Genomic DNA, 22,736 nt, shown 5'->3' with positions numbered 1-22,736 from the left:
TCTTCTGTGTCTACCCGCCCAGAGCACTGGAACTCTGGCAGGATGTGGGTTTCCTCCCACTCCTTTTAATCCCCCACAGCCACTGCCAAACAGAGATGGAAAAGAGAATCTCAGGCATAAAAGAAACAATAGAAGAACTTGATATATCTGTCAAAGATTATATTAAATTTAAAAAGTTTCTGACATAAAACACCCATGAAATATGGGATATTTGAAAAGACCTTACCTGAAAATAATAGGAATAGAAGAAGGTGAAGAATCCTAGTTCCAAGGACCCAAAAATATTTTCAACAAGATCTTAAAAGGAACTTTCCCCAACCTAAAGAAACATACCTATAAACATATAAGAAGCATAAAGAACACCAATTAGATAGGACAAGAAAAGAAAATGCTCTTGCCACACAATAATTAAAACACTAAATCTACAGTACTAAGAAAGTATATTAAAAACTACAAGAGGAAAAGGCCAAGTAACATGCAAAGGAAGACCTATCAAAATTACATGTGACTTCTTAATAGAGACTCTAAATATAGTAGAGCCTGGACAGGTGTCTTATAGCCTCTTGGAAAACACGAATGCCAACCTAGACTACTATATCCAGCAAAACTCTCAATCAACATAGATTGAGAAACCAAGATACTCTAAGATAAAACCTAATTTAAACAGCTATCCATAAATCCAGTCTACAGAAAATACTAGAAGAAAAACTCCAATCCAAGGAAGATAACTACACCCAAGAAAACACAGGAAATAAATAATTCCATACCAGCAAAAACAAACTAAGGGACACACACACACACTACTACCAGCACCAGCACCACCAGCATCACCACCACCACCAACAACAACAACAACATCAAAATAACAATCATTTGTCATTAATATCTTTCATTAATAGACTTAAATGGCCATTAATAGACTTTCAACCAAAAAGTAACTAAAAGAGAAGGGGAAGACACTTTATACTCATCAAAGGAAAAATCCACAAAGACTACATCTCAATTCTGAATATCTGTTCCCTGAATACAAGGGTACCCACATTCATAAAAGAAACATTACTAAAGCTTAAATCACACATAGAACCTCACACATTAATAAGGGTAGTCTTCAACGTCCTATACTCACCAGCTGACAGATCAAGATAAAAACTAAACAGAGAAATAAGCTGAAATAAGCTAACAGACTTTATGAATCAAATAGGCCTAGCAACCTAGCAACTATCTATAGAACATTTCACTCAACAAATACATATACATATATATATATATATATGTAATGGAACCTTCTCCAAAACTGGGATATAGTCCTTCACAAAGGAAGTCTCAACAGATAAAGGAAATTGAAATAATCCCTTGTATATAATCAGACCATAATGGACTAAGGCTTCACATCAACAACAACAGAAACAACAGAAATCCTAGAGATTCATGGAGACTGAATAACTCTCTATTCAATAACCGGTCATGGAAGAAATTATTAAAAAAAATAAAGACTTTCTGGAATTCAATGAACATGAAGGCAAAACACCCCAAATTTATGGAACATAACAACAGTAGTGCTAAGAGAAAAGTTCATAGCACTAATTCCCTTCATAAACAAATTGGAGAGATAATATACTAGGAATTTTAAAGTACGCCTGAAAGTTCTAAATAAAAAAAAAAAGGCAGACACATGCAAAAGCAGTAGATTGCTGGGCATAGTTAAATTCAGAGCTGAAATAAATAAATTAGAAACAAAAAGAACAATAGAAAAAATCAATGAAACCAAGATCTGGTACTTTGAGAAAATTAACAAGATAGATACAAAATTAGCCAAACTAACTAAAAGACACAGAGACTGTATCCAAATTAACAGAATTAGAAATGAAAAGGGAGATATAAAAATAGATACTGAGGAAATTCAAGAATCATTAGGTCTTCAAAAGACTGTAATCCACAAAATTGGAAAATCTAAATGAAATGGATGATTTTCTTGATAGATAACACTTACCAAAGTTAAATCAAGATCAGTTAAACTATTAAATAGCCCTATAACTCCTAAAGAAATTTAAGCAGTCATTAAAAGTCTCCAAACCAAAAACAGCCCAGGGCCAGATGGTTTTAGCACAGAATTCTTCTAGACTTTCATAGAAGCGCTAATGCCAATACTCTTGAAACTACTACACAAAGTGAAAGCAGAAGGAACATTGCCAAACTCATTTTATGAGGTGACAGTCACCCTGATACCTAAACCACACAGACTCCACAAAAAAGGGAACTTCAGACCAATTGCTCTTATACTCACAATAAAATACTCACAAACCAAATCCAAGAACACATTAAAAAGAAAAAATCCATCATGATCAAGTAGGCTTTATCCCAGGGATGCAGGGATGGTTCAACATACACAAATCCATCAACATAATCTACCATCTAAACAAGCTAAAAGAAAAAAGTCACATGATCATCTAATTAGATGCTGAAAAGGCCTTTGACAAAATTCAACACCCATTCATGTTAAAAGTAGTGGAGATATCAGAGATAGAAGACACATCTTAAATACAATAAAGAAAATAAATGGCAAACCAATAGCAAAAATGAAATTAAATGGAGAGAGAGATAAGGCAATTACACTAAAATCAGGGACAAGACAAAGCTGCCTACTCTCTCCCAATTTATTGAGTGGAGGAATTAAATTTACATCCAGACCAATAAGACAAGTAAAGAAAGATCAAGGAGATACAAATCAGAAAGGAAGAAGTCAGAATATCACTATTTGCAGATGATATGATAGTATATGTAATTTACCCCCAAATTTCCTCCAGAGAACTCCTACAGCTAATAAACACCTTCAACAAAGTGACTAGATACAAATCCAACTGAAAAAAATCAGTAGCCCTCTTTCATACTAACAATAAACAGGATGAGAATGGAATTGGGGAAACAACACCCTTCACCATAGTTACAAATAATATAAAAGATCTTGGTGTGACTCTAACCAAGAAAGTGCAAATTCTGTATGAGAAGAACTTCAAGTCTCTGAAGAAGTTGAGGAAGATATCAGAAGATGGAAAGGTCTCCCATGCTCATGGATCAGTAGGATTAACATAGTACAAATGACCTTATTACCAAAAGTAATCTACAGATTCAGCGCAATCCCCATCCAAATTCTAATATAATGCTTCACACACCTAGAAATAACAACTCTCTACTACATTTGAAAAAAAAAGAAAAAAGAAAAAGCACAGGATAGGTTAAAAACGACCCTGTACAAAAAAGAACTTCTCGAAGTACCACCATAGCCGCTCTCAAGCTTTACAACAGATCAATAGTAATAAAAAACTGTCTGGTACTGACATTAAGACGGTAAGACGGACCAATAACTCAGAATCCAAGGCACTGTGAGGCAAAGGACACCCTCAGTTAGACAAAACTGCAACCTACAGAATGGGAAAAGATCTTCACCAATCCTAACAGCTGACAGAGCACTAATATCCAAGATATATAAAAAGCCCCCCAAAATTACCTGCCCCCCAATTCCTTAAAAAATGAGATACAGAGCTAAACAGAGTGTTCTCAAGAAAGGAATGAAATCTAGAATGGCCAAGAAGCACTTAAAGAAATATTCAATGTCCTTTGTCCTCAGGGAAATGCAAGTCATACAACTCTTGAGATTCCATCTTCCACCTGTTAGAATAGCTAAGATAAAAAACTCAAATGGCAGTGCATGCTGGTGATGATTTAGAGAAGAGGAAAGTTCCTCCACTGATGATGGGAGTTCAGCCATGTACAACTACTCTGGAAATCAATCCCATGATTTCTCAGAAAATTGGAAACTATACCTCAAGCCCCAATATACCACTCTTGAGCATATACCCAAACTACGCTCTACCATACCACAAGGATACTTGTTCGACTATGTTTATAGAAGATTTATTTATAAAAGCTAGAAACAAGCCAGCGGTCTCTCAACAGAAGGAGAGATAAAGAAAATGTGGCTCATTTTCACAATGGAATACCACTCAGCTATTGAATATAAGAACATCATGAAATTTTTCAGGTATACGTATGGAACTAGAAAATATCATCCTGAGTGAGGTAATCCAAAACTTCTACTTATTCTTAATGAAGATGAGTGTAGTAACTAACAAACCAAAACTAAAATCTCATTTCATCCTTTCATCACTGCTAATAGCTTCATTTGTTACCATATTTTAATAAATTTCCACTCAAAGAATATCTATGCATAATAGAGATCATTGAATTCATTTCATGTAGACCTCAGGAACTCTTAGGTAGCCATCATTAAAATTATACTCTGTTCATACATCTTTCCTTAGGTTTTAATGCTGGGTTTCTTTATGTGGGATGATTAGTGTGAATTTATATCATAGAATTTACAACATTAATGTTGGCAAAAGCCTTAGAATTCATCAGCTCTGTTTTGCTATTGTTGTGGCAGTAATGTCAATGCTGCGCATCTTGTTATTTGCAGAGCCAGGATTTGTACCCATGAGAGCTGACCTTATGAACAGTATTTGAATTGCCAGAGTCTAGAGATAAAGTGACTTAACAAAGGTGTGAATAAGAATAACGGGGGGACATTTGAACATACACACACACACACACAAATTCTACTCATGAAAACCAAATATGTTATCCAGCAACTTTATATGTTCTTTAAAAAATGATTGTAATGGATTTCTATTAATAAAGTACAGGAATCTCTGGTGTACATGTAATTATTTTATACACAGTCACACATACAAATGAACACAGATTTGTATGATTACTAAAATAAATATAGATTAAAATTTCCAGGATTCTGAAATATCACTATGGTCCTTCTCAGGCAGTAGTTTTTCTCTTTCAAAGATGACCACACTCAGTACTTATGCTTCTTGTTGTCAACCTCTCTATAGGCACAACTGATCTGTATTTTATCTGAAGTACTTTATTTTTTATTATATTTTTGAAATCTGTTCATGTCTAGGACTCATGAGCTCCTTTATATTCTGTACAGATTCTACTATAAGAATATCTATTTCTTGTATTGCTGTTCAACATTTAGATTATGTATGTTTTCATCTCTGGGTGTAGCTGTTATGCATATCCTTATATTCTTAATGATACAGCCCAGTGCCTATTGGATATTACTGCATCATTAGTGTGTCTTTCAGTATTACTAAAAATATTTTAAGCAGTTTTAGCATTTCATCCACCAGCAAAGGAAGGAATACCAATTTAGTGACTTTTTTCAATAATATTTTTATTCATTTTTCATCCCAGTTGCAGTAATACTAGCCTTTCCTTAGTACTGATTTTAACTAATTATGCATATTGTGAGTAGAGTGGAATATTTTGTGGCATGCATACACTTTATAATGACTTAAACAAGATATCTTCATGCCTTACCTCTAACTATTATATTTCTGTCTCTTGTAAACATTCAACATGCTCTTTTTCTTGCAAATTTGAAGTGCACAATTAATAGCTGCCACTCAACCACACAAAAGTCTTCTAAAATGTTTTTCACTTGTGATTCATGTTTACATGAAAGGCATTCAGGCTATCCTGTATACAGGTATATAAAATGGCTATACAAGTCAAACAATGATTATTGATAATTAATCAAAAGGAAGTTCATTTCAAAATCCTTTGGTGTACTTATAATTTTACTGTTAGTTAAAGATGAATACAAGTTTTCCCACTAATGAGCTGCATATGCTTGTTTATTTTTATATGTAATTTAATTCATAAATATTTTTCAATAATATTTTTATTCATTTTTCATCCCAACTGCAGCCCCTTCCTCTTTTTCCCCCAGTCCTGCTCTTACAAATCCCTCCCTCCAAACCAAAAAAATAAAAATAAAACAACAAACATAGCCGGACAGTGGTGACACTCGCCTTTAATCCCAGCACTTGGGAGGCAGAGACAGGAGGATTTCTGAGTTCGAGGCCAGCCTGGTCTACAGAATGAGTTCCAGGACATCCAGGGCTACACAGAGAAACCCTGTCTCAAAAAAACAAACAAACAAACAAAAAAATCCCTCCCTCCACCACCCACTCCATATCCTCACCAAAATATGCTGTCACTTGAACTTTTGATCTCAGATAATGTGAGAGGTGTAAAATGGAACCTCAGAGTTGTTTTAATTTGCATTTCCCTTATGACAAAATGTTAAATATTTCTGTCAATGCTTCTTGGCCATTCGAGATTCCTCTGTTGAGAATTCTTTGTTTAGCTTTGTATACCAATTTTTTGTTGTTGTTTTGTTTTGTTTTGTTTTTAACAATTTTATTAGATATTTTCTTCAATTACATTTCAAATGTTATCCCGAAAGTCCCCTATACCCTCACCCTGCCCTGCTCACCAACTCACCCACTCCCACTTCTTGGCCCTGGTGTTCCCCTGTACTTAGGCATATAAACTTTGCAAGACCAGGGCCTCTCCTCCCAATGATGGCTGACTAGGCCATCCATCGTCTGCTGCATATGCAGCTAGAGATACAAGCTCAGGTAGTACTGGTTATTTCATATTGCTGTTCCTCCCATAGGGTTGCAGACCCCTTCAGCTCCTTGGGTACTTTCCCTAACTCCTCCACTGGGGGCCCTGTGTTACATCCAATAGATGACTGTGAGCATCCACTTCTGTATTTGCCAGGCACTGGCATAGCCTCACAAAAGACAGCTATATCAGGGTCATGTCACCAAAATCTTGCTGACATATGCAATAGTGTCTGTGTATGGTGGTTGTATATGGGATGGATCCCCAGGTGGCACAGTCTCTGGATGGTCCTTCCTTCTGTCTCAGCTCCAAACTTAGTCTCTGTAACTCCTTCGATGGGTATTTTTTTCCCCATTCTAAGGAGGGACGAAGTATCCACAGTTTGGTCTTCCTTCTTCTTGAGTTTCATGTGTTTTGCAAATTATATCATGGGTATTCTAAGTTTGTGGGCTAATATCCACTTATCACTAAGTGCATGTGTCACAGAGCTAAACAAAAAAATTCTCAACTGAAAATACCGAATGGCTGAGAAGCACCTGAAAAAAATTTCAACATCCTTAATTATCAGGGAAATGCAAATCAAAACAACCCTGAGATTCTACCTCACACCAGTCAGAATGGCTAAGATCAAAAATTCAGGTGACAGCAGATGCTGGCGAAGATTTGGAGAAAGAGGAACACTCCTCCATTGCTGGTGGGATTGCAGACTTGTACAACCACTCTGGAAATCAGTCTGGCGGTTCCTCAGAAAATTGGACATAGTACTACAGAAGATCCAGCAATACCTCTCCTGGGCATATACCCAGTAGATGTTCCAACTGGTAATAAGGACACATGCTCCATTATGTTCATAGCAGCCTTATTTATAATAGCCAGAAGCTGGAAAGAACCCAGATGTCCCTCAACAAAGGAATGGATACAGAAAATGTGGTACATTTACACAATGGAGTACTACTCAGCTATTAAAAACAATGAATTTATGAAATTCTTAGGCAAATGGATGGACCTGGAGGATATCATCCTGAGTGAGGTAACCCAATCACAAAAGAACTCACATGATATGCTGTACTGACTAGTTTTGTGTCAACTTGACACAGCTGGAGTTATCACAGAGAAAGGAGCTTCAGTTGAGGAAAGGCCTCCATGAGATCCAACTGAAAGGCATTTTCTCATTTAGTGATCAAGGGTGAAAGGCCCCTTTTAGATGTGATCATCTCTGGGCTGGTAGTCTTGGTTCTTTAAGAGAGCAGGCTGAGCAAGCCACGGGAAGCAAGCCAGTAAAGAACATCCCTCCATGGCCTCTGCATCAGCTCCTGCTTTCTGACCTGCTTGAGTTCCAGTCCTGACTTCCTTGGTGATGAACAGCAATATGGAAGTGTAAGCTGAATAAACTCTTTCCTCCCCAACTTGTTTCTTGGTCATGATGCTTGTTCAGGAATAGAAACCCTGACTAAGACATATGCATTCACTGGTAAGTGGGTATCCCAATTTTTAAAATTGGTGTATTTGGTTTGTTGGTATCTAACTTCTTGAGTTCTTTATGTATTTTGGATATTAGCCTGGTCATATGTAAGGCTGGTTAAGATATTTTCCCATTTTCTAGGCTGATGTTTTGTCCTATTCATTGTGTCCTTTGCCTTGCACAGGCTTTTCAGTTCCATGAGGTCCTATTTAATAATTGTTGTTCTTAGTGCCAGAGCTTTTGGTGTTCTGTTCAGGAATTTGTCTCCTGTACCAATGAGTTCAAGGTTATTCCCTACTTTCTCTTCTATTAGATTTTGTGTTTACAGGTTTATGTTGATTTTTTCTGATTCAGTTGGACTTGAGTTTTGGTCAAGTGATAAATTGGGATCTATTTTCATTCTTCTACATGCAGACATCCAGTTGAGATCAGCACCATTTGTTGAAGATGCCTTCATTTTTCCATTGTATGGCTATGGGGCAAGTGGACAGAAAAACTGGTAATTGTGAATGAAAACAAACCCTGTGAAACTCAGAAATGAGTAAGGTAGGCATGGAGCCACTTCCCTGACAAACTCTACTTGCTCTAGTACATGTAGCCCTGATACCCCACTGAGAGGACTATTGCAGTCATATAGCATATATGACTGGCATTCTCCATTCTAATGAGGTATCAAAATAGGTTCCAAGTGTTCAGCCAATGAGCTTCCCTTCCTGGGCATTCCTTCCCACAAAAGGCATTTAATCCCTCCTTCCCACTGAGTAGTAATGTGTATGCATTCACATTCACCATCAAATAAAGCAGTTGTACAAGGAAGGACTGTCTTCATCGAGGATCGCCTGTCTTAAAGAGCCTTGCCTAAATCTCCCTGAGAAGGCCCTCTCTCTCCCAGCCCTTCGGTACTGTAGGCACTCACTGGGAACCAAACCAGGTTCCACACTCACCCATCCTGGACAACCTGAGGGGAAGCATGGACTACGGACCCTGGTTCCCAACTCCTAGCAGTATCCAGTCAGCACTAGGAGACTGGAAACCACAGCAATCATCCCAAACTCTGCAGCCCTTTTCTACCTGGGGAAACGCCAACCGAGGACCCCATTACTGACTGCATTCTGCCTCCCCTGAGGAGCATGCTGGTATTTCAGTCATCCCAGCAGTGAGACAGACATACCCATGCTATAGTCCACAAACTTGAAGTAGCTAAATAACAAGAAGGGCCCAAGGCAGATGCGTGAATCTTGCTCAGAGGGGAAATAAAATAGTCATTGGATGTGGGTGAAAGAAAAGAGATGGGAGGGTAACTATGGGGTGGGGGGATTAGGAGTAGGTAGAGCCAGGGAGATAGGGCTGGGAGAGTGAATGGATAGCAGCAGTAGGCAGGGAAGTGGGGCAATCTCTAGGACTTGCCAGAGACCTGGGATGTGGGGAGGCCGCAGAGGATCAATGGAGACAACTTCAACTGTGACTCCTGGTAGTGGAGCCTGAAGTGACCAACTCCTGTTACAAGGTAGGACTCCCAGTAGAGAGATAAAGACACCAACCTACCAATAAATGCTTCGATCCAAAATTTGTCCTGCTTACAAAAAGTGCAGGACAAAGATAGAACAGAGACTGAGAATGGCCAGCCAAGGTGAGGCTCAACTTGAGATCCATCCCATGGGCAAGAATCAATCTCTGAAACTATTAATGATATTCTGTTATGCTTGTAGACAGGAGCTTAACATTACTGCTCTTATAGAGGCTCCACCCAGGAGATGACCAAAACTGATCCAGAGCCTTATGTTTGATGGAGCTCAGGAGTCTTGTGGAAGAGTTGGGTGATGGATAGAGGGACCAGGAGAGAATAAGGATGCCAGAAGAAGAACCAACAGAGTCAACTAAACTCGATTTGGGGGGCTCTTAAAGACTGAAACACCAACCAAAGAGCACAAGTGAGCTGGACCTTAGCCCTCCTCACACATATGTAGCAGAAGTGAAGCTTAGGCTTCATCTGGATCCCCTGACAACAGGAGCAGGGGCTTACCTTGACTCTGTTGCCTGCCTTTGGTTCCTGTTCTCCTAACTAGACTGCCTTGTCTGGCCAGAGTGGGAGAAGATGTGCCTAGTCCAGCAGTGTCTTGATGTGCCAGGGTGGGTTAGTGCTCAGGGGGACCTCATGTTTCTCAGAGGAGAAGGGGAGTGGTTGGGAATGAGGGATGTAAGTAGGGGACTGAATATAGGGAGGCTGAGATTAGGATATAAAATAAATAAATACATTAGCAGGGAAGAATAAAAATTAGAATGAGCTAAATAGTTGTCTTGTTGGTTCAGATCACCTCCTGCTCTTCCAAAGGACATGATTTCAGTTCCCAGAGCAAGACAGATGGTTCACAAGTGTCTGTAATTCCAGTTTGTTGGAAGGAGTTGATCTCCCTCTCTGTTCTTGTCCCCAATGCCACAGACATACACACACACATAAATGCACACTCAGATAGAGAAAGAGAGAGAGCATACTCTCACAAGACAAAAATACACATATAAAAATAAAATAGAAATAAGGTCTTTAAATTAAATTATTTTTCAAAAATAGTAAAATCTATCTTGCTTTTGAAAAATAGTAGAAAAACATAGAACTGAAAAAGAATTTGTATTTTGCTTTTATTTCAATTGCTAATTGTATTTTAATGAGTTATCTCCCCTGACTATTCTCCTTGAGAAAATAATAGGATTAAAATAGATAAGGTCTTCATGGTTGTGAGAGCTATGTAACCTGTGAATTATTTTAGAGCCTGATTTGAAAGGGTCAGTAATAATATTCAGTTTTTTGGTGGAGACTTGCATTTTGTAACTTTGAAGTAAATAGTCACAAACTCTGTAGGAAAGAAACTGATAGAATAACAGAGAATAAACTAGTTTGTTCACGTGCTGTTTGTTGTGTTTTTGGTTTGTTTGTCTCTCTTACACTGGGGTCGAGGTCCAAAATGATTGCCAGGTACTTAATACATATGCATATACATACAGGTTATATATAGCATCTATACATACATACATACATACATACATACATACATACATACATACATACATATAAACACACACACTCACACACACACACATATATAGTATATAATATATATGTATGTACACATATACATTGCTTAAAGTGTTTACTCCTCATAGCCAGTTCCTATCAATGCAAAGAGAACTATGTCTCTCTCATGTTTATAACAAGCTATATGGAGTGCATTATGAACCATTATAAAAATGTAGAGAGTAATATCAGCTTACCAATTTCTATAAACACTATGCCTAGTTGAATGAATCTTTCTTCTGCCCTTGTGCCCATGTATTAGTCAGGGTTCTCTAGAGTCACAGAACTTATGGATAGTCTCTAGATAGTAAAGGAATTTATTGATGACTTACAGTCGGCAGCCCAATTCCCAACAATGGTTCAGTTGCAGCTGTGAATGGAAGTCCAAGGATCTAGCAGTTACTCAGTCTCACACAGCAAGCAGGCAAAGGAGCAAGAGCTAGACTCCCTTCTTCCAATGTCCTTATATTGTCTCCAGCAGAAGGTGTAGCCCAGATTAAAGGTGTGTTCCACCACACCCTTAATCCCAGATGAAAAGGTGTAGCCCAGATTAAAGGTGTGTTCCTTAAACTCGGGGATTTAATCTTCTGGAATCCATAGCCACTATGGCTCAAGATCTCCATACCAAGATCCAGATAAGGATCTCCAAGCCTCCAGATAAGGGTCACTGGTGAGCCTTCCAATTCTGGATTGTAGTTCATTCCAAATATAGTCACGTTGACAACCAGGAATAGCCACTACAGCCCATAAACTGTATCTACCACTCACCCTACCCTGTAAGTGGGGCAGAATGAAGGCAGTTATTTCTATAGTCAAGAGAAGAGGCATGGTCCCGGGTACAAACTTTTATGAATTCAGAAGTGAGACAGCAACTCAAGGAGGGCAATCAAACAACCATCTGCTCTAGGACATCATTTCCCATAGAGTCTTCCAGAGGTAAATACTACTAACACAAGGATCAGTGGGACAGTTAATACAATTTTATGAGCCCAAGTTGCATAAGAAGTGAAGAGCAGTCTATAATTTCAAGTAGTCCAGAGAACAGCCACATAGCCAACACATGTTAACAGGTTGTCACTGGTCTCAGTGAAACTGGTGCTCATGAAAACTAAGTGGGGGATACTCCCTAACCCTTTGATAGCCTAATATATGCTACCTCTTCATTGTCTCTATTTCTCCCTCTCCCTATCTCTCCTTCTCTCCCTCTCCCTCTTCCTTCCTCTAGCCCTGTTTCTTTTTCAACCTCTAGTTTCTTCCCACTTCCTTTAAAGAAATACTTAGCTTATATTTCTAATGAGCCTCAGGAAACTCACTAGGGCTGTGCCTGAACATTGCTTGTAATTTACGGTGAGTTATGTTTCAATTACCTCCATATTATGGTATACTGGTAAGGGCAGGCATTATGTCATGTCAGGAATACAGGCAAGAGAAAATATGGACGCCCCCATTACAGCCAGTGATGGAGCAGTTTTAATAATATTGGGGGAAAATGGAACATAAATGCTTTTCATCTGCACCATTACCACACATTAGCAACACCCGGCACCAGAGTGTGCAGGAAAGGCTGAAGGACAGAAGGGGTTGCAGGGATGCTGGCTACTCGCATTGGCTCTCTGCATTTGGAGACAGGCAGAGGGAGTCCCTGGAAATGTTTACTTCTTCTCTAAATAATAACCTTACCAAAGATATAAAGCACAAACTTTTAAAAGAAGAACAAAATCTAATTCTGCCCCTTTCCTGTGAGAAGGAAAAGTCTTAACTTGTTCTTTCCTTCTGTTCTCTTCCCTCTCCCTCTCCCCCTCCCTCTCCCTCATGTGCCCTGCCTCTTTATTTTCTTGACACAAATAGCAGTCATTGCTCAAAGAATGTGCGAATTAGGCTGCTTTGTAATTCAAACCTTTTATTCAGGTTACTGGATATGTACTAAGGAGGAAAATACCATGGACTAAATGGCTGTATTATGGATGTTTCCAGCTGCATATGGGAGGGTGAGTTCTCCCCACACAAATCTCCCCAAGCCCAAGCCCCGGACTCCATTTGCCACTTAGGATGGAATTTGGCTAATGCTAATTCCCACCTCTTTCTTTCTTTCAAATACAGGGATGGGGAGCATATATAGATGTTTTCCTTGGGTGTGATTGGTGCTTTTAAGGAGAGGAAGTGGCACACAGGAGCAGCCTCAGCCAGGTGAGGATCTGAATGATGTGTGCTCTGAGGATTGGAGGAGCGCAAGTGGTGTATAGCTCCTGCAATACAGTAAGAAAGATGAGGACGCCTGGCCTTGATGCATTCAACAGCTGCATTACTTTGTTCAGTTAGAACAAATATAGTCAGTCAGGAGTGCCTCATATTTTATGAAGGGCTCAGTAACTGCAAGAATACATGGGTAGTCTAATTTTTCTTTAATCATAATGATGGTATAAGCCTAAACTAAGGGGAGACTACAAGAAACACAGGAACATGCTCAGAAAACACTCTGAATTACAGAGAATGTTAAGCCAACTTTGGAGATGATATAGATGCCAGGAAGATGATTTGCTGTGGGTTCATGATTTCTTTTGTTGCTTCTAGATATAATTTGCATGCACTAGGAAAGATCAACATTTTTCATATAATGTGAAAGATGCCTCTATTATTAGTCATTTCATTAAACATTCTACTATGCAGTAATAACCAGAATCATTTTACTCCATATGAAATGAAGGTATCTAGTGAACAAGTTGGAAGCACTCAGTACTCTCCTGAATTGTACAACTCTTGGGAGAAGCACACAGTATACAATATGTGAGTGCCTTTGTGTTGTGATGCATGCTGGGAAAGAAAATATGAGAGTATTAGAAGATTAAGACCAGATTCGAAAGTCTTCAGAGAAATCAGGATTAAGCTGAGTGACTCAATACTTGTGCTTTGTTCACTTAATAGCACAGTTTGAACATTTTTGTTGTTGTTGTTGTTGTCGTCGTAGTTGTCAAATATTCTTGGGAGATATTTTTAATCATTGCAGGGTGTGTCTTTTAAATGAGACTAGATGTTTGTTTATGACCTTTATAACATATTTCCGGTTCTTTTTGGGTTGTTGGAATTGTCTCTATTACTCACATTTACAAATAATACCTAAAAGCCTATTTGATACAAAATGCAACTGCTGCCATTTCTAATTAAATGATTTTTATATTATAAATAATTGTGTCGTTATGTATTATTATTTTATTATATGCTGCATTATTTAAATGGGTTCAAATCACTAGTTTAAAAGGCCAGGAAGGGGGATAACATCTAAAATGTAAATAAATAAAATAACCAATCAGAAAGTTTAAAAATGAATAAATCTAAAAGTTTTAGAAAGTTCTCAACATGCCAGATCATTAACTTTGGGGTATTCTACTTTAGGAAAGCTGGTGCTGCTGTACTTTGTCCAGCTTTGTATGTGTACTTAACCATAGAGTTAAATGCTTCCACTTCTCCATTTCTGCTGTTCCGTGTGTCCCATGCCTCTGGGTGCTCACTTCCACTGAATACCAGTCTCTAGCTTACTTCTGAAAGATAGCTTTTTTCAAATTAAGAGTACAACACTGCCTATTGTAATAGCTTTCTTATTTCTCATCCTGCTATTTGTCTCTTAATTACATTTCTGCATTAAAAAAAAGAATTCTTTTTCCTTGCCTTTTGATATGTTTATCAAAAATTATTGATTTTTTTCTTGTTGCATTTCTCGTTCATGACTTTTATCTGAGAAAATACTTTGTCTGAACATCCACTAAGTATTCACCAATGTTTTCTACTCTTTTTGTTGTTTTTATTTTTCTACGTTTCACTTTTATAATTCATCTGAAATTCATTTAGATGTAAATGAGAGAAAAATAGTGTTCCTCACAAAGTTAGAACAATTCCTGAATGGCCCATAGCTCCTCCATTGTTTTATGATGTACTATTTGTCAAATACCAAGTATCTAAATATACTAGAATTTATTCCAAGGTTACAAGTTCTATTGATCTGTCTGTAAATATTTATAACAAAGGATTCAGAATTGCTTTAGTGGTATAATCAATTTTAATATCTAGTAGGGGGAAAATCTTCCTCTCATCTTCCAATTTCTCTTCGCTGTATCCTACCAGACTGGAGATGAATTTTAGAATTATTTTGTCAAATCTCTATAAAAGAAAAATTAATAGACAGAGGAGATCCCAATTGCCTGACATTTTAAACTTGCAAATTTGGCCAAATTGATGCTAAATGCTCCTTATAAAATGTACTTAGAACTCCCCAATCTAATGCCTTTTTTCTTGGTCAGTTTTAAACATAGGCAGGACAATGAAAACTTACATTTCCTGAACCAAAACCGAGAGATAAGCAACCTGCTATGGGCCTTCTGATCTCGACTTTTCTACCATAATGTGTCCTGTGTGTGGCTTATGAATATCAAGCTTTTTAAAAGTTTCTGGCTTTTACTCATTAAAATACCTTTCTCTGTGTGCTCAAATGGTCTTTAATGATCTCTTGGTCATTATTGTTGAGATATGACCTATGGAGGGAATACGAGCACCAGATAAATTTGGTTGAAGCATGAATTGTGGTTCTACTAGCTGCCGCTTCAATGTTCACAGATTACACACACACATACACTTATTCATATACACATACACACATACATATAAATACACACATATAAACACACACACACACACACCTAAAAATAACCTAAAATGTATGACAAAAAGTCATTGGGAACCTCACTTGTGTAACTTTTAGAGCAATGATTTGGTATTGACTAATAACTTTATAGATCACAACATCTGCAAATAATTAAAACTGACCACATTTTATAAATATTGCTTTAAAGCTATATAGTGGCTTGAGAAAGATACAGACCAACAAATAAACAAATGGTATTCAGAAGTATCTTATATTTTTACTTATAAATAAATTTCATTATTCCCATTCTCAAACATCATATTATCACTATGGTCATTGCCAGCATCAGCATCAGCATCAGCATCAGCATCATCATCTTGCAGCTAGCCCAACTGCCCACTGCCTATAGATTATTTTTTATATTTCTGTTGTAAATATAATCTTTTACTTACATGTTTGAATGACATTGGTAGTTTTCAAAGATTATTTTTTAGTCTACTCTCTTTGCAAAATCCAATTTCCATAAAAATCTTACCTTTCTAGTTTCTCCAGAACTAAACAGAATCACTCCAGAACCTCCTGGAAGCCTCCTCCCGGGTTCTAGCTCTCATGGTACCAGAAGATGTTAGGCAGCCTGCCAAAGGAGAACGACAATCAGTGATCCTACCCAAATGTAAGGTGTTCCAACCACAAATTACCAAGGCAGACATCCTCAAGTGCACAGTAGCAGCATTTATATTTTGGGTTTAATGTAGTTGTCAGTTAATCCTGCTCAAATTACCTGGTGGGCAGTGTACTCCTCACTACCTGCCCCATGTCCTGGGTTCCCGAATGAAAGAAAGACAAACACACACACACACACACACACACACACATGAGCCACGTATCCTTATATATTTTAATATGCTTTAAACAGTTCAGTGTCTGGACCCCTCAGAACCTCCCACATGACTAATACTTCCCCTCTGATATTCTTAAGTTACTGCTTACTAAAATCTATATTCTATCTTTGTTGCCCAAGACCCAATCGGGGGGAGGGGCGAGGTGCTGGGGCTGCTCTTCCCTGTTCTGGCATGATTGGCATGCTCTTGCTTCTGCATCTCTCAGGCCTGGGCCTTTCTCCTTTCCAGACATGGTGGTTCTCTCTCCTTCTTCTTCCTTCGGCCCCCCTTGTCCACAAATCCTAGTCTTACCTCTGTCTCCCTGCCTAGTCATTGGCTGCTGACAACTTTAATTACCAATCAAAACCAACTGGGTGAAGACCCTCAGAGTCTTAGGTGTGGATTCTTGTACAATTTTTGGAACGCAATTAGCATAATATAGGCATTAGACCAAATCCAATAGCCATGTAACTGGTTTTAAGACCTGTTCAATCGATGAGAATTTGTGTCTGATACTTCAGGTCTTGGACCCCCATTGGAGACCCCACAAATGCCACTCTACTAAACCAGTTTTAGTTCTAATTCATTCTAGATGCGTATTCCTGTGCCCATAAATAAATACAGCTCTTACTTGTCATCACAGAAGGTTCTTTCTGTATTACATGGAAACCATTACAAAAAAATGACAGCTCGTTAAAGGTCACTGAGAGGGAGACCCAGTCTTTCCAAAGGAAACGTCTGGTAAGTTAGTCAATACCAAGTGGTCATCCCTAAACAAAATAGGCATGGGGCAAAACTAAGCGGACTTAGAACATTGTATGATACATACATATGTGTACATATATGGTCATGTATGTGACAATAGGACTTAAAGAACTCAAGAATTTGAGAGGGAGTGAGGCACGGGGAGGTACCAGAGGGAAGAAAGGGAGCAGTAGAAATGATAAAAAAAAATAGTACTCATATTCCAAATTCTTAAAAAATAACTATTTCCATGAATAATTTTAAATCCTATTTGTAATTTCTGTCCTAAAAGTCTTACTTATTTTTCCTAGGTTTTCACCTTAACTACTGAGTAGAAGCACTTTTATAATAAACAACTTTATCTTTTCTTGAATAAAGGGTTAATTTCTAAAGCTTTGTCATTAAATATAATGCAGGCTCATGATTGTCTGATTGAGAAATGCTCTCTAAGAACTGAAATGTAATGGGTGTTGAATACAATCAAAGCCTGCTTAATATTTCATGAGATAATTATTTTCACTTGCTTAATCCAATTAATAAATTTCTTGATATTAATTTACTATTATAGTCTAATATTAAATCTTGCATTTTGATTATATTTTAGTTATATAGGGATTAAACTTGCTCATGGCTTATTCTTAAAATTGTTTTTCTATGTAAATGAGATTAGTTAGATAAAGTCACATAGAAATAGCTACTTGGTTTGCACATATGAAATATGCATTTACATATTATTCTACTTCTGCTGGTATTGCCCAGTTTTTCTCTCTGAAATTAATTATTTTAACATTTTTACATATTTTTAATTTCCTAAATCTTTGAAAACCATTCTACATACAGAATTTAAACCTATAATTTGAAATATGCACTTCTATAATAAAATTTCAATTTTTAATAAAAATTTTAATCTTCCTAAGGATTCTCATGAGAAATTTTGATAATTAACATTTTTTGATTATTACTCAGAAAAAATTGTAATCTTTACCTTATTTTTACTGCATTAGATGTAGTATGATTTTGCTAAATTTTCTCTATACAATTACTGTTCTCACATTAAGTTTTCATTTTGTTTTTATTAATTAGGTTTCTTGGGTGATTTCTACTTTTTCTTCTTGTTGTTGTTGTTGTTTATTTTCATATAAGCACATTTATTTTAGGCAAGAGTTTTAAGAACTGTTTTGAGGGTGATTGATGAATAAAACAGCAAAAACATAAGTGTATCTGGGAAAACAAAAGTCCATGAACAAGCCAACCAGACTCAGGAGGCTAAAGACAGTATTCTGAGGCAGTGCTGGTAGGTGTGCTTCTTTGAAAGAACAAAGAAGGGATGCAGGATAGTGCTCAGTGCTATGAAGGGGAACATGAACTGGCCTTTGCCATGATGATAAGCAGACATTGGTAAGAATAAAGCTAAATTAAAATATTCTAGTAATTGTTACAACTAAAATACAACTTCAAAAATGAACAAAAAGGGGAGAAAGTTTTCACAGAAAAGATTTAGAGATTTAGTGGGACTTTCCAAGAAGCAATTAAAATTTGCAACAAAGACATGAGCAAAAACTGAACAGCTCAAGATTTTATGGTTCTGATAAAGACACAGCTTATGTGAAAATGAGATCTTCATGTTGACAAGTGTGAGAGCACTTGTGATGATGTGCAGACAGGATATGTGAAGATGCTCCTGCCTCGACACTCTAGAAAAAGTTTTCTTCTTTGGGGCGCTGATGTATGAGAGGCCAGCATTAAATTGCCTAAGTTCATTCAGTAGAAAATTGTTGGCCATTGAAGAAAAATAAATAGAAAAATTCCAGGAGAAATTTATGGGGAAATATTGAAAGAGAAATCTTTAGGGGATGATTGAAAATATTGGAAAAATAAAAGAATTTACTGATTTATTGTTTCAAGATGCACATACAACGATAGGAGCGAATCAGGCTTGAGCTTGAGAAATTAGACTGGAAATTAGGCAGGTCAAAATTTAGTACATGTGTAGGTGCTATTTAAGAAAACATTTGGGGAAGTTTAGTATTAAAGTAATTTGTTATCAACTTGTTATAGTCATTTGGAAAACGTTTGGACAACCTTAAATAAATACCTCAGAACCTAGTCTTTAATTTAGATTATTTCCTAAAATACTACGTGTAAGTCTCTTGATATGAAAACATGGTTGTTTTGTGCTCCCCTAAGAACTGAAGGAAACTTAGAAAGTTTCTAGCTTGTACTTTTCAAAGCCTGTTTCAACTTAAAAATCACTGTGTGTGTGTGTGTGTGTGTGTGTGTGTGTGTGTGTGTGTGTGTGTGTACACTTCATGTCTGAACAGTATTTCCCCTTTCCCCCATAGGTATCTCACCCAGAACTCTGTATTCCTTGGAGTACTTCTTTGGAGGAACTTCTCAAGCCTTTCTTGTTGCTGTCACAATTACCTTGTGAAGGGAATAGAGGCAGTATTCTCTCCTCCATGTTGCACCCCTTACAGAGTGGAACCAATCTTCCTGTACAGCACACTTCTCCCTAATCTGAGGCAGCAAATGACAAAGCAATAATCTATTTTCATCAAATTTCAAACACAACCATGCTATAGAGAATTTGTACTTAATTTAATTTGTGGAAAGCCACTGCCAGGTAATATTGTGGTCCCATTGTCTTAACTCAGAAGACCTGGCAGGCTCAGAAGCTATCAGTGTGTGAGAAGACAGTGGTCCATGAGTAGAAATAGAAAGATCATTTTTTTTTATTCTGAGCACCTTTCCACCAGGACTTTTTCCTGTGGTTTATGCTACTGACTTCACGTCCCTCCGTATACTTTCGAACCTACATAGAGATTCTTTCTCAAGTATGCATTTATGAGACTTGAGTAGGATCTCAAGAGAAAATGTGATTCATCCCCTTTCCAACCTAAACCTCTCTAGTATCTCTCTCTCACACAAGTCCCAATGGAATTAGATAGATAGTCAATAACTTGGTGGCATAATATATCTGCATGATCTGGAACACAGATTTGACTATATCTGCAACATCAATGCACCATCTTTGCAAATGCTCATTGAATGCCTACTATGTACTGAGCAATAAGGATATGTCAGTTAGTAAGAGAGATCATATTCCAGCCAGGAAATAAGTAAAAGCAAAAACTTAATGCACAGTATGATATTTAATAATGGGCTGTTTGTTAAAACATAAAGCAAGAAATAAGGACAAGAGTGGTGAAATAGGAAGGTCAATTTTAAACACTGTGGGAACGAATGTCTCCTTGAGAAGGTATTGTTTGTCGAAAGGTCTTGAGTGGGTGAGAGAATGAATCATCAGCTATGAAGGAGGAGAGTGTGTCAGGGAAAGGAACATACTTCTACAAAGATTCTGAGGCAAGAAAATATCCAAAACTATGTTCAAAATGTTCAAAAACTAAAGGGCTGCATATGAGTGGATTGAACAGTCAGGGAGACATTTGCCATGAGGTGTGTGAGGTGGGAACAGGTCCCTTGGACTAGTGTACAGACTCTGCCTTTGACTGTGAGTGATCTGCAAACCATTGCATGTTTTGAGGACGAAGACACCCAGTTTAACACATGCCTGAAGAGTTAGTGTAAAGGAAGAATACTTTTAAGGTAAAATAATTAGATTTATTTATGCTGGAGAATATTTAGAATCTTCTTTGTGCAATAGAATATGTGGGAGGCAAAACTCAGAGCTCTTGCTTTTCAAAGTACTTTGCAATCCCTGGAAGAAACAGGCTAAGCATCTGAAAGGCACAGAGCTCTGATTAAATATTACAATCCTAGATTCTTTGTAGAATTATGAAGGGGAGTATTGGGAATCTCAGAATGGTGTCAAACGAAGAGAAGGTATGTAAAGCAAAGGTTTAAAAAACAACAGACTATGGGCACCAAGCAATGCTCACAATTTCTTTGACACCCATTCCTTCAAAACCCTTCTTCATCCTTTGACCTTTGAATGTGGAATGAAGCTAATGAATCTCTTTGATAAATCTGATTATGAGTAAACCAGTAAGAGGGTGAATGTAAAGGTATATTATTTAAAAACAACTATAATCTCTCTGCATTCCCTCCATCTCTAACGATGGCCATTTCTTGATCCACCCTTGAGACCCATGTGGGACAGAATTGAAGTTTGGTTCATAGCAGAAGCTCCAACCCTTCAGGAAACATCCTCTTGTCAGATAGCCTTACTACAAGGAAAACTGAGCATCTCTTTTGAAGCTCTTGGACTCAAATATGAAACTGATTTTAAAATGGACTCAAAAGGAACCTTGGGGCAATTTTATTGAGAAAAGGCAAGCTATAAATCTTGGTAGCTGTTGGGAAGCTGGATCTGGATGGGAGAGAAAAAAAGCCATGCCCTTTTTAGCTAAGGTTCATGAAAGCCAGCATGTTCAGCAATGGAGGTTGACAAATAGCCGCATGGCAAAAGGGAGAAGAGAAATCTAGAGAAAGCCCACAGGGTCTGAAAAAGCACGCTTAGGTTTCTGGCTAGTGTCTGCAAAAGTCATAAAAGATGTTATGCTACTTGAGTTAGAAGTTAGAAATCAGGAAGGTTTACCACTGCTGTATCAGGCTCAGCAAGCAACCACATTGGGAAAGGGACTTCTGGAAATTATAAACTCATTACCTCATTAAAGGGGTAATTACTCCTCCCATCTCTTTAGCATATTATCAGGTAAATCCACTTTCTAGAGGGCTGAACATTTGATCAGATAATTGACAGGCACAGCAGTATAAACTCTTAAGGAAGGAAATAATAGTATGAATATTTTAATCTTTGGAGCAGATCAGGGTATCCTACCTCTACCCAGGAGTATAGATAGAAACCAAATTACATGGTTTTTATAATAGTAGCTTTATCTTATTGGGCGTCAAGAGAGTGTTGATAGCACTGCCTTTCTCAAATTTTAGGCCCAAAGGACAGGCAACTGTATTTGCCTTTTTAAAGCTACTTGAGAAAGAAGAGGTATGTTCCAAAGAAAATCATGAGAAGGGCATCATCCAAACCCCTTTCTAATCACTGTCACACTCCTCCTTAAGAGTTGAAACATAATTGATGAGCTGAAATTGGGACACAGAAAGGTTTAGCATCTCCATCCTTGTTAACTTTAGGGCTTTGGAGCTCAATAAAGAGACCCAAATCCATGTATTTAGACTGTAGCAGGACGACCTGATTATCAAATAACAATAAACAAGACAGCAATTGAATGTAGAAGGTCTAAAGACTAGTATGGTCACTGCTATGTTTATCATAGATAATACCCATTTCTACCATGACAATCCAGAGATTTAATTCCAAAGCTGTTCATAACAAAAGATGATGGTGCTTGGGTGGGAGTTAAAAGGCATACCTTCTTGCATGAGCCCAGGCAACTGTATAAAAGATAGACAATCAGACTAGAAACTAGAGGACCCAAACACTTCAAGGATTTCTGTCCTCCAGACATTGTATACCCA

General features: G+C 37.6%; 1 long non-coding RNA gene across 2 annotated transcripts in view; it reads right to left on the bottom strand.

Moving 5' to 3' along the window:
• Positions 1 to 19,775, bottom strand: part of Gm36903 — a 62,059-nt gene extending 42,284 nt beyond the window's left edge. For both annotated transcript variants that reach the window (XR_876084.2, XR_384854.2), the window contains exons 1-2: positions 19,631 to 19,775; positions 16,190 to 16,288 (exon numbers count right to left, since the gene is read on the bottom strand). This is a non-coding gene — a long non-coding RNA (predicted gene, 36903). The remainder of the gene's footprint in view (positions 1 to 16,189; positions 16,289 to 19,630) is intronic.
• Between the last annotated feature and the right edge of the window lie 2,961 nt (positions 19,776 to 22,736).

This window comes from Mus musculus, chromosome 16, assembly GCF_000001635.26.
Source record: "Mus musculus strain C57BL/6J chromosome 16, GRCm38.p6 C57BL/6J".
Taxonomy (NCBI): Eukaryota; Metazoa; Chordata; class Mammalia; order Rodentia; family Muridae; genus Mus; species Mus musculus.
The sequence above is the reverse complement of the archived record's forward strand: the minus strand, read 5'-3'. Positions and strand labels throughout refer to the sequence as shown.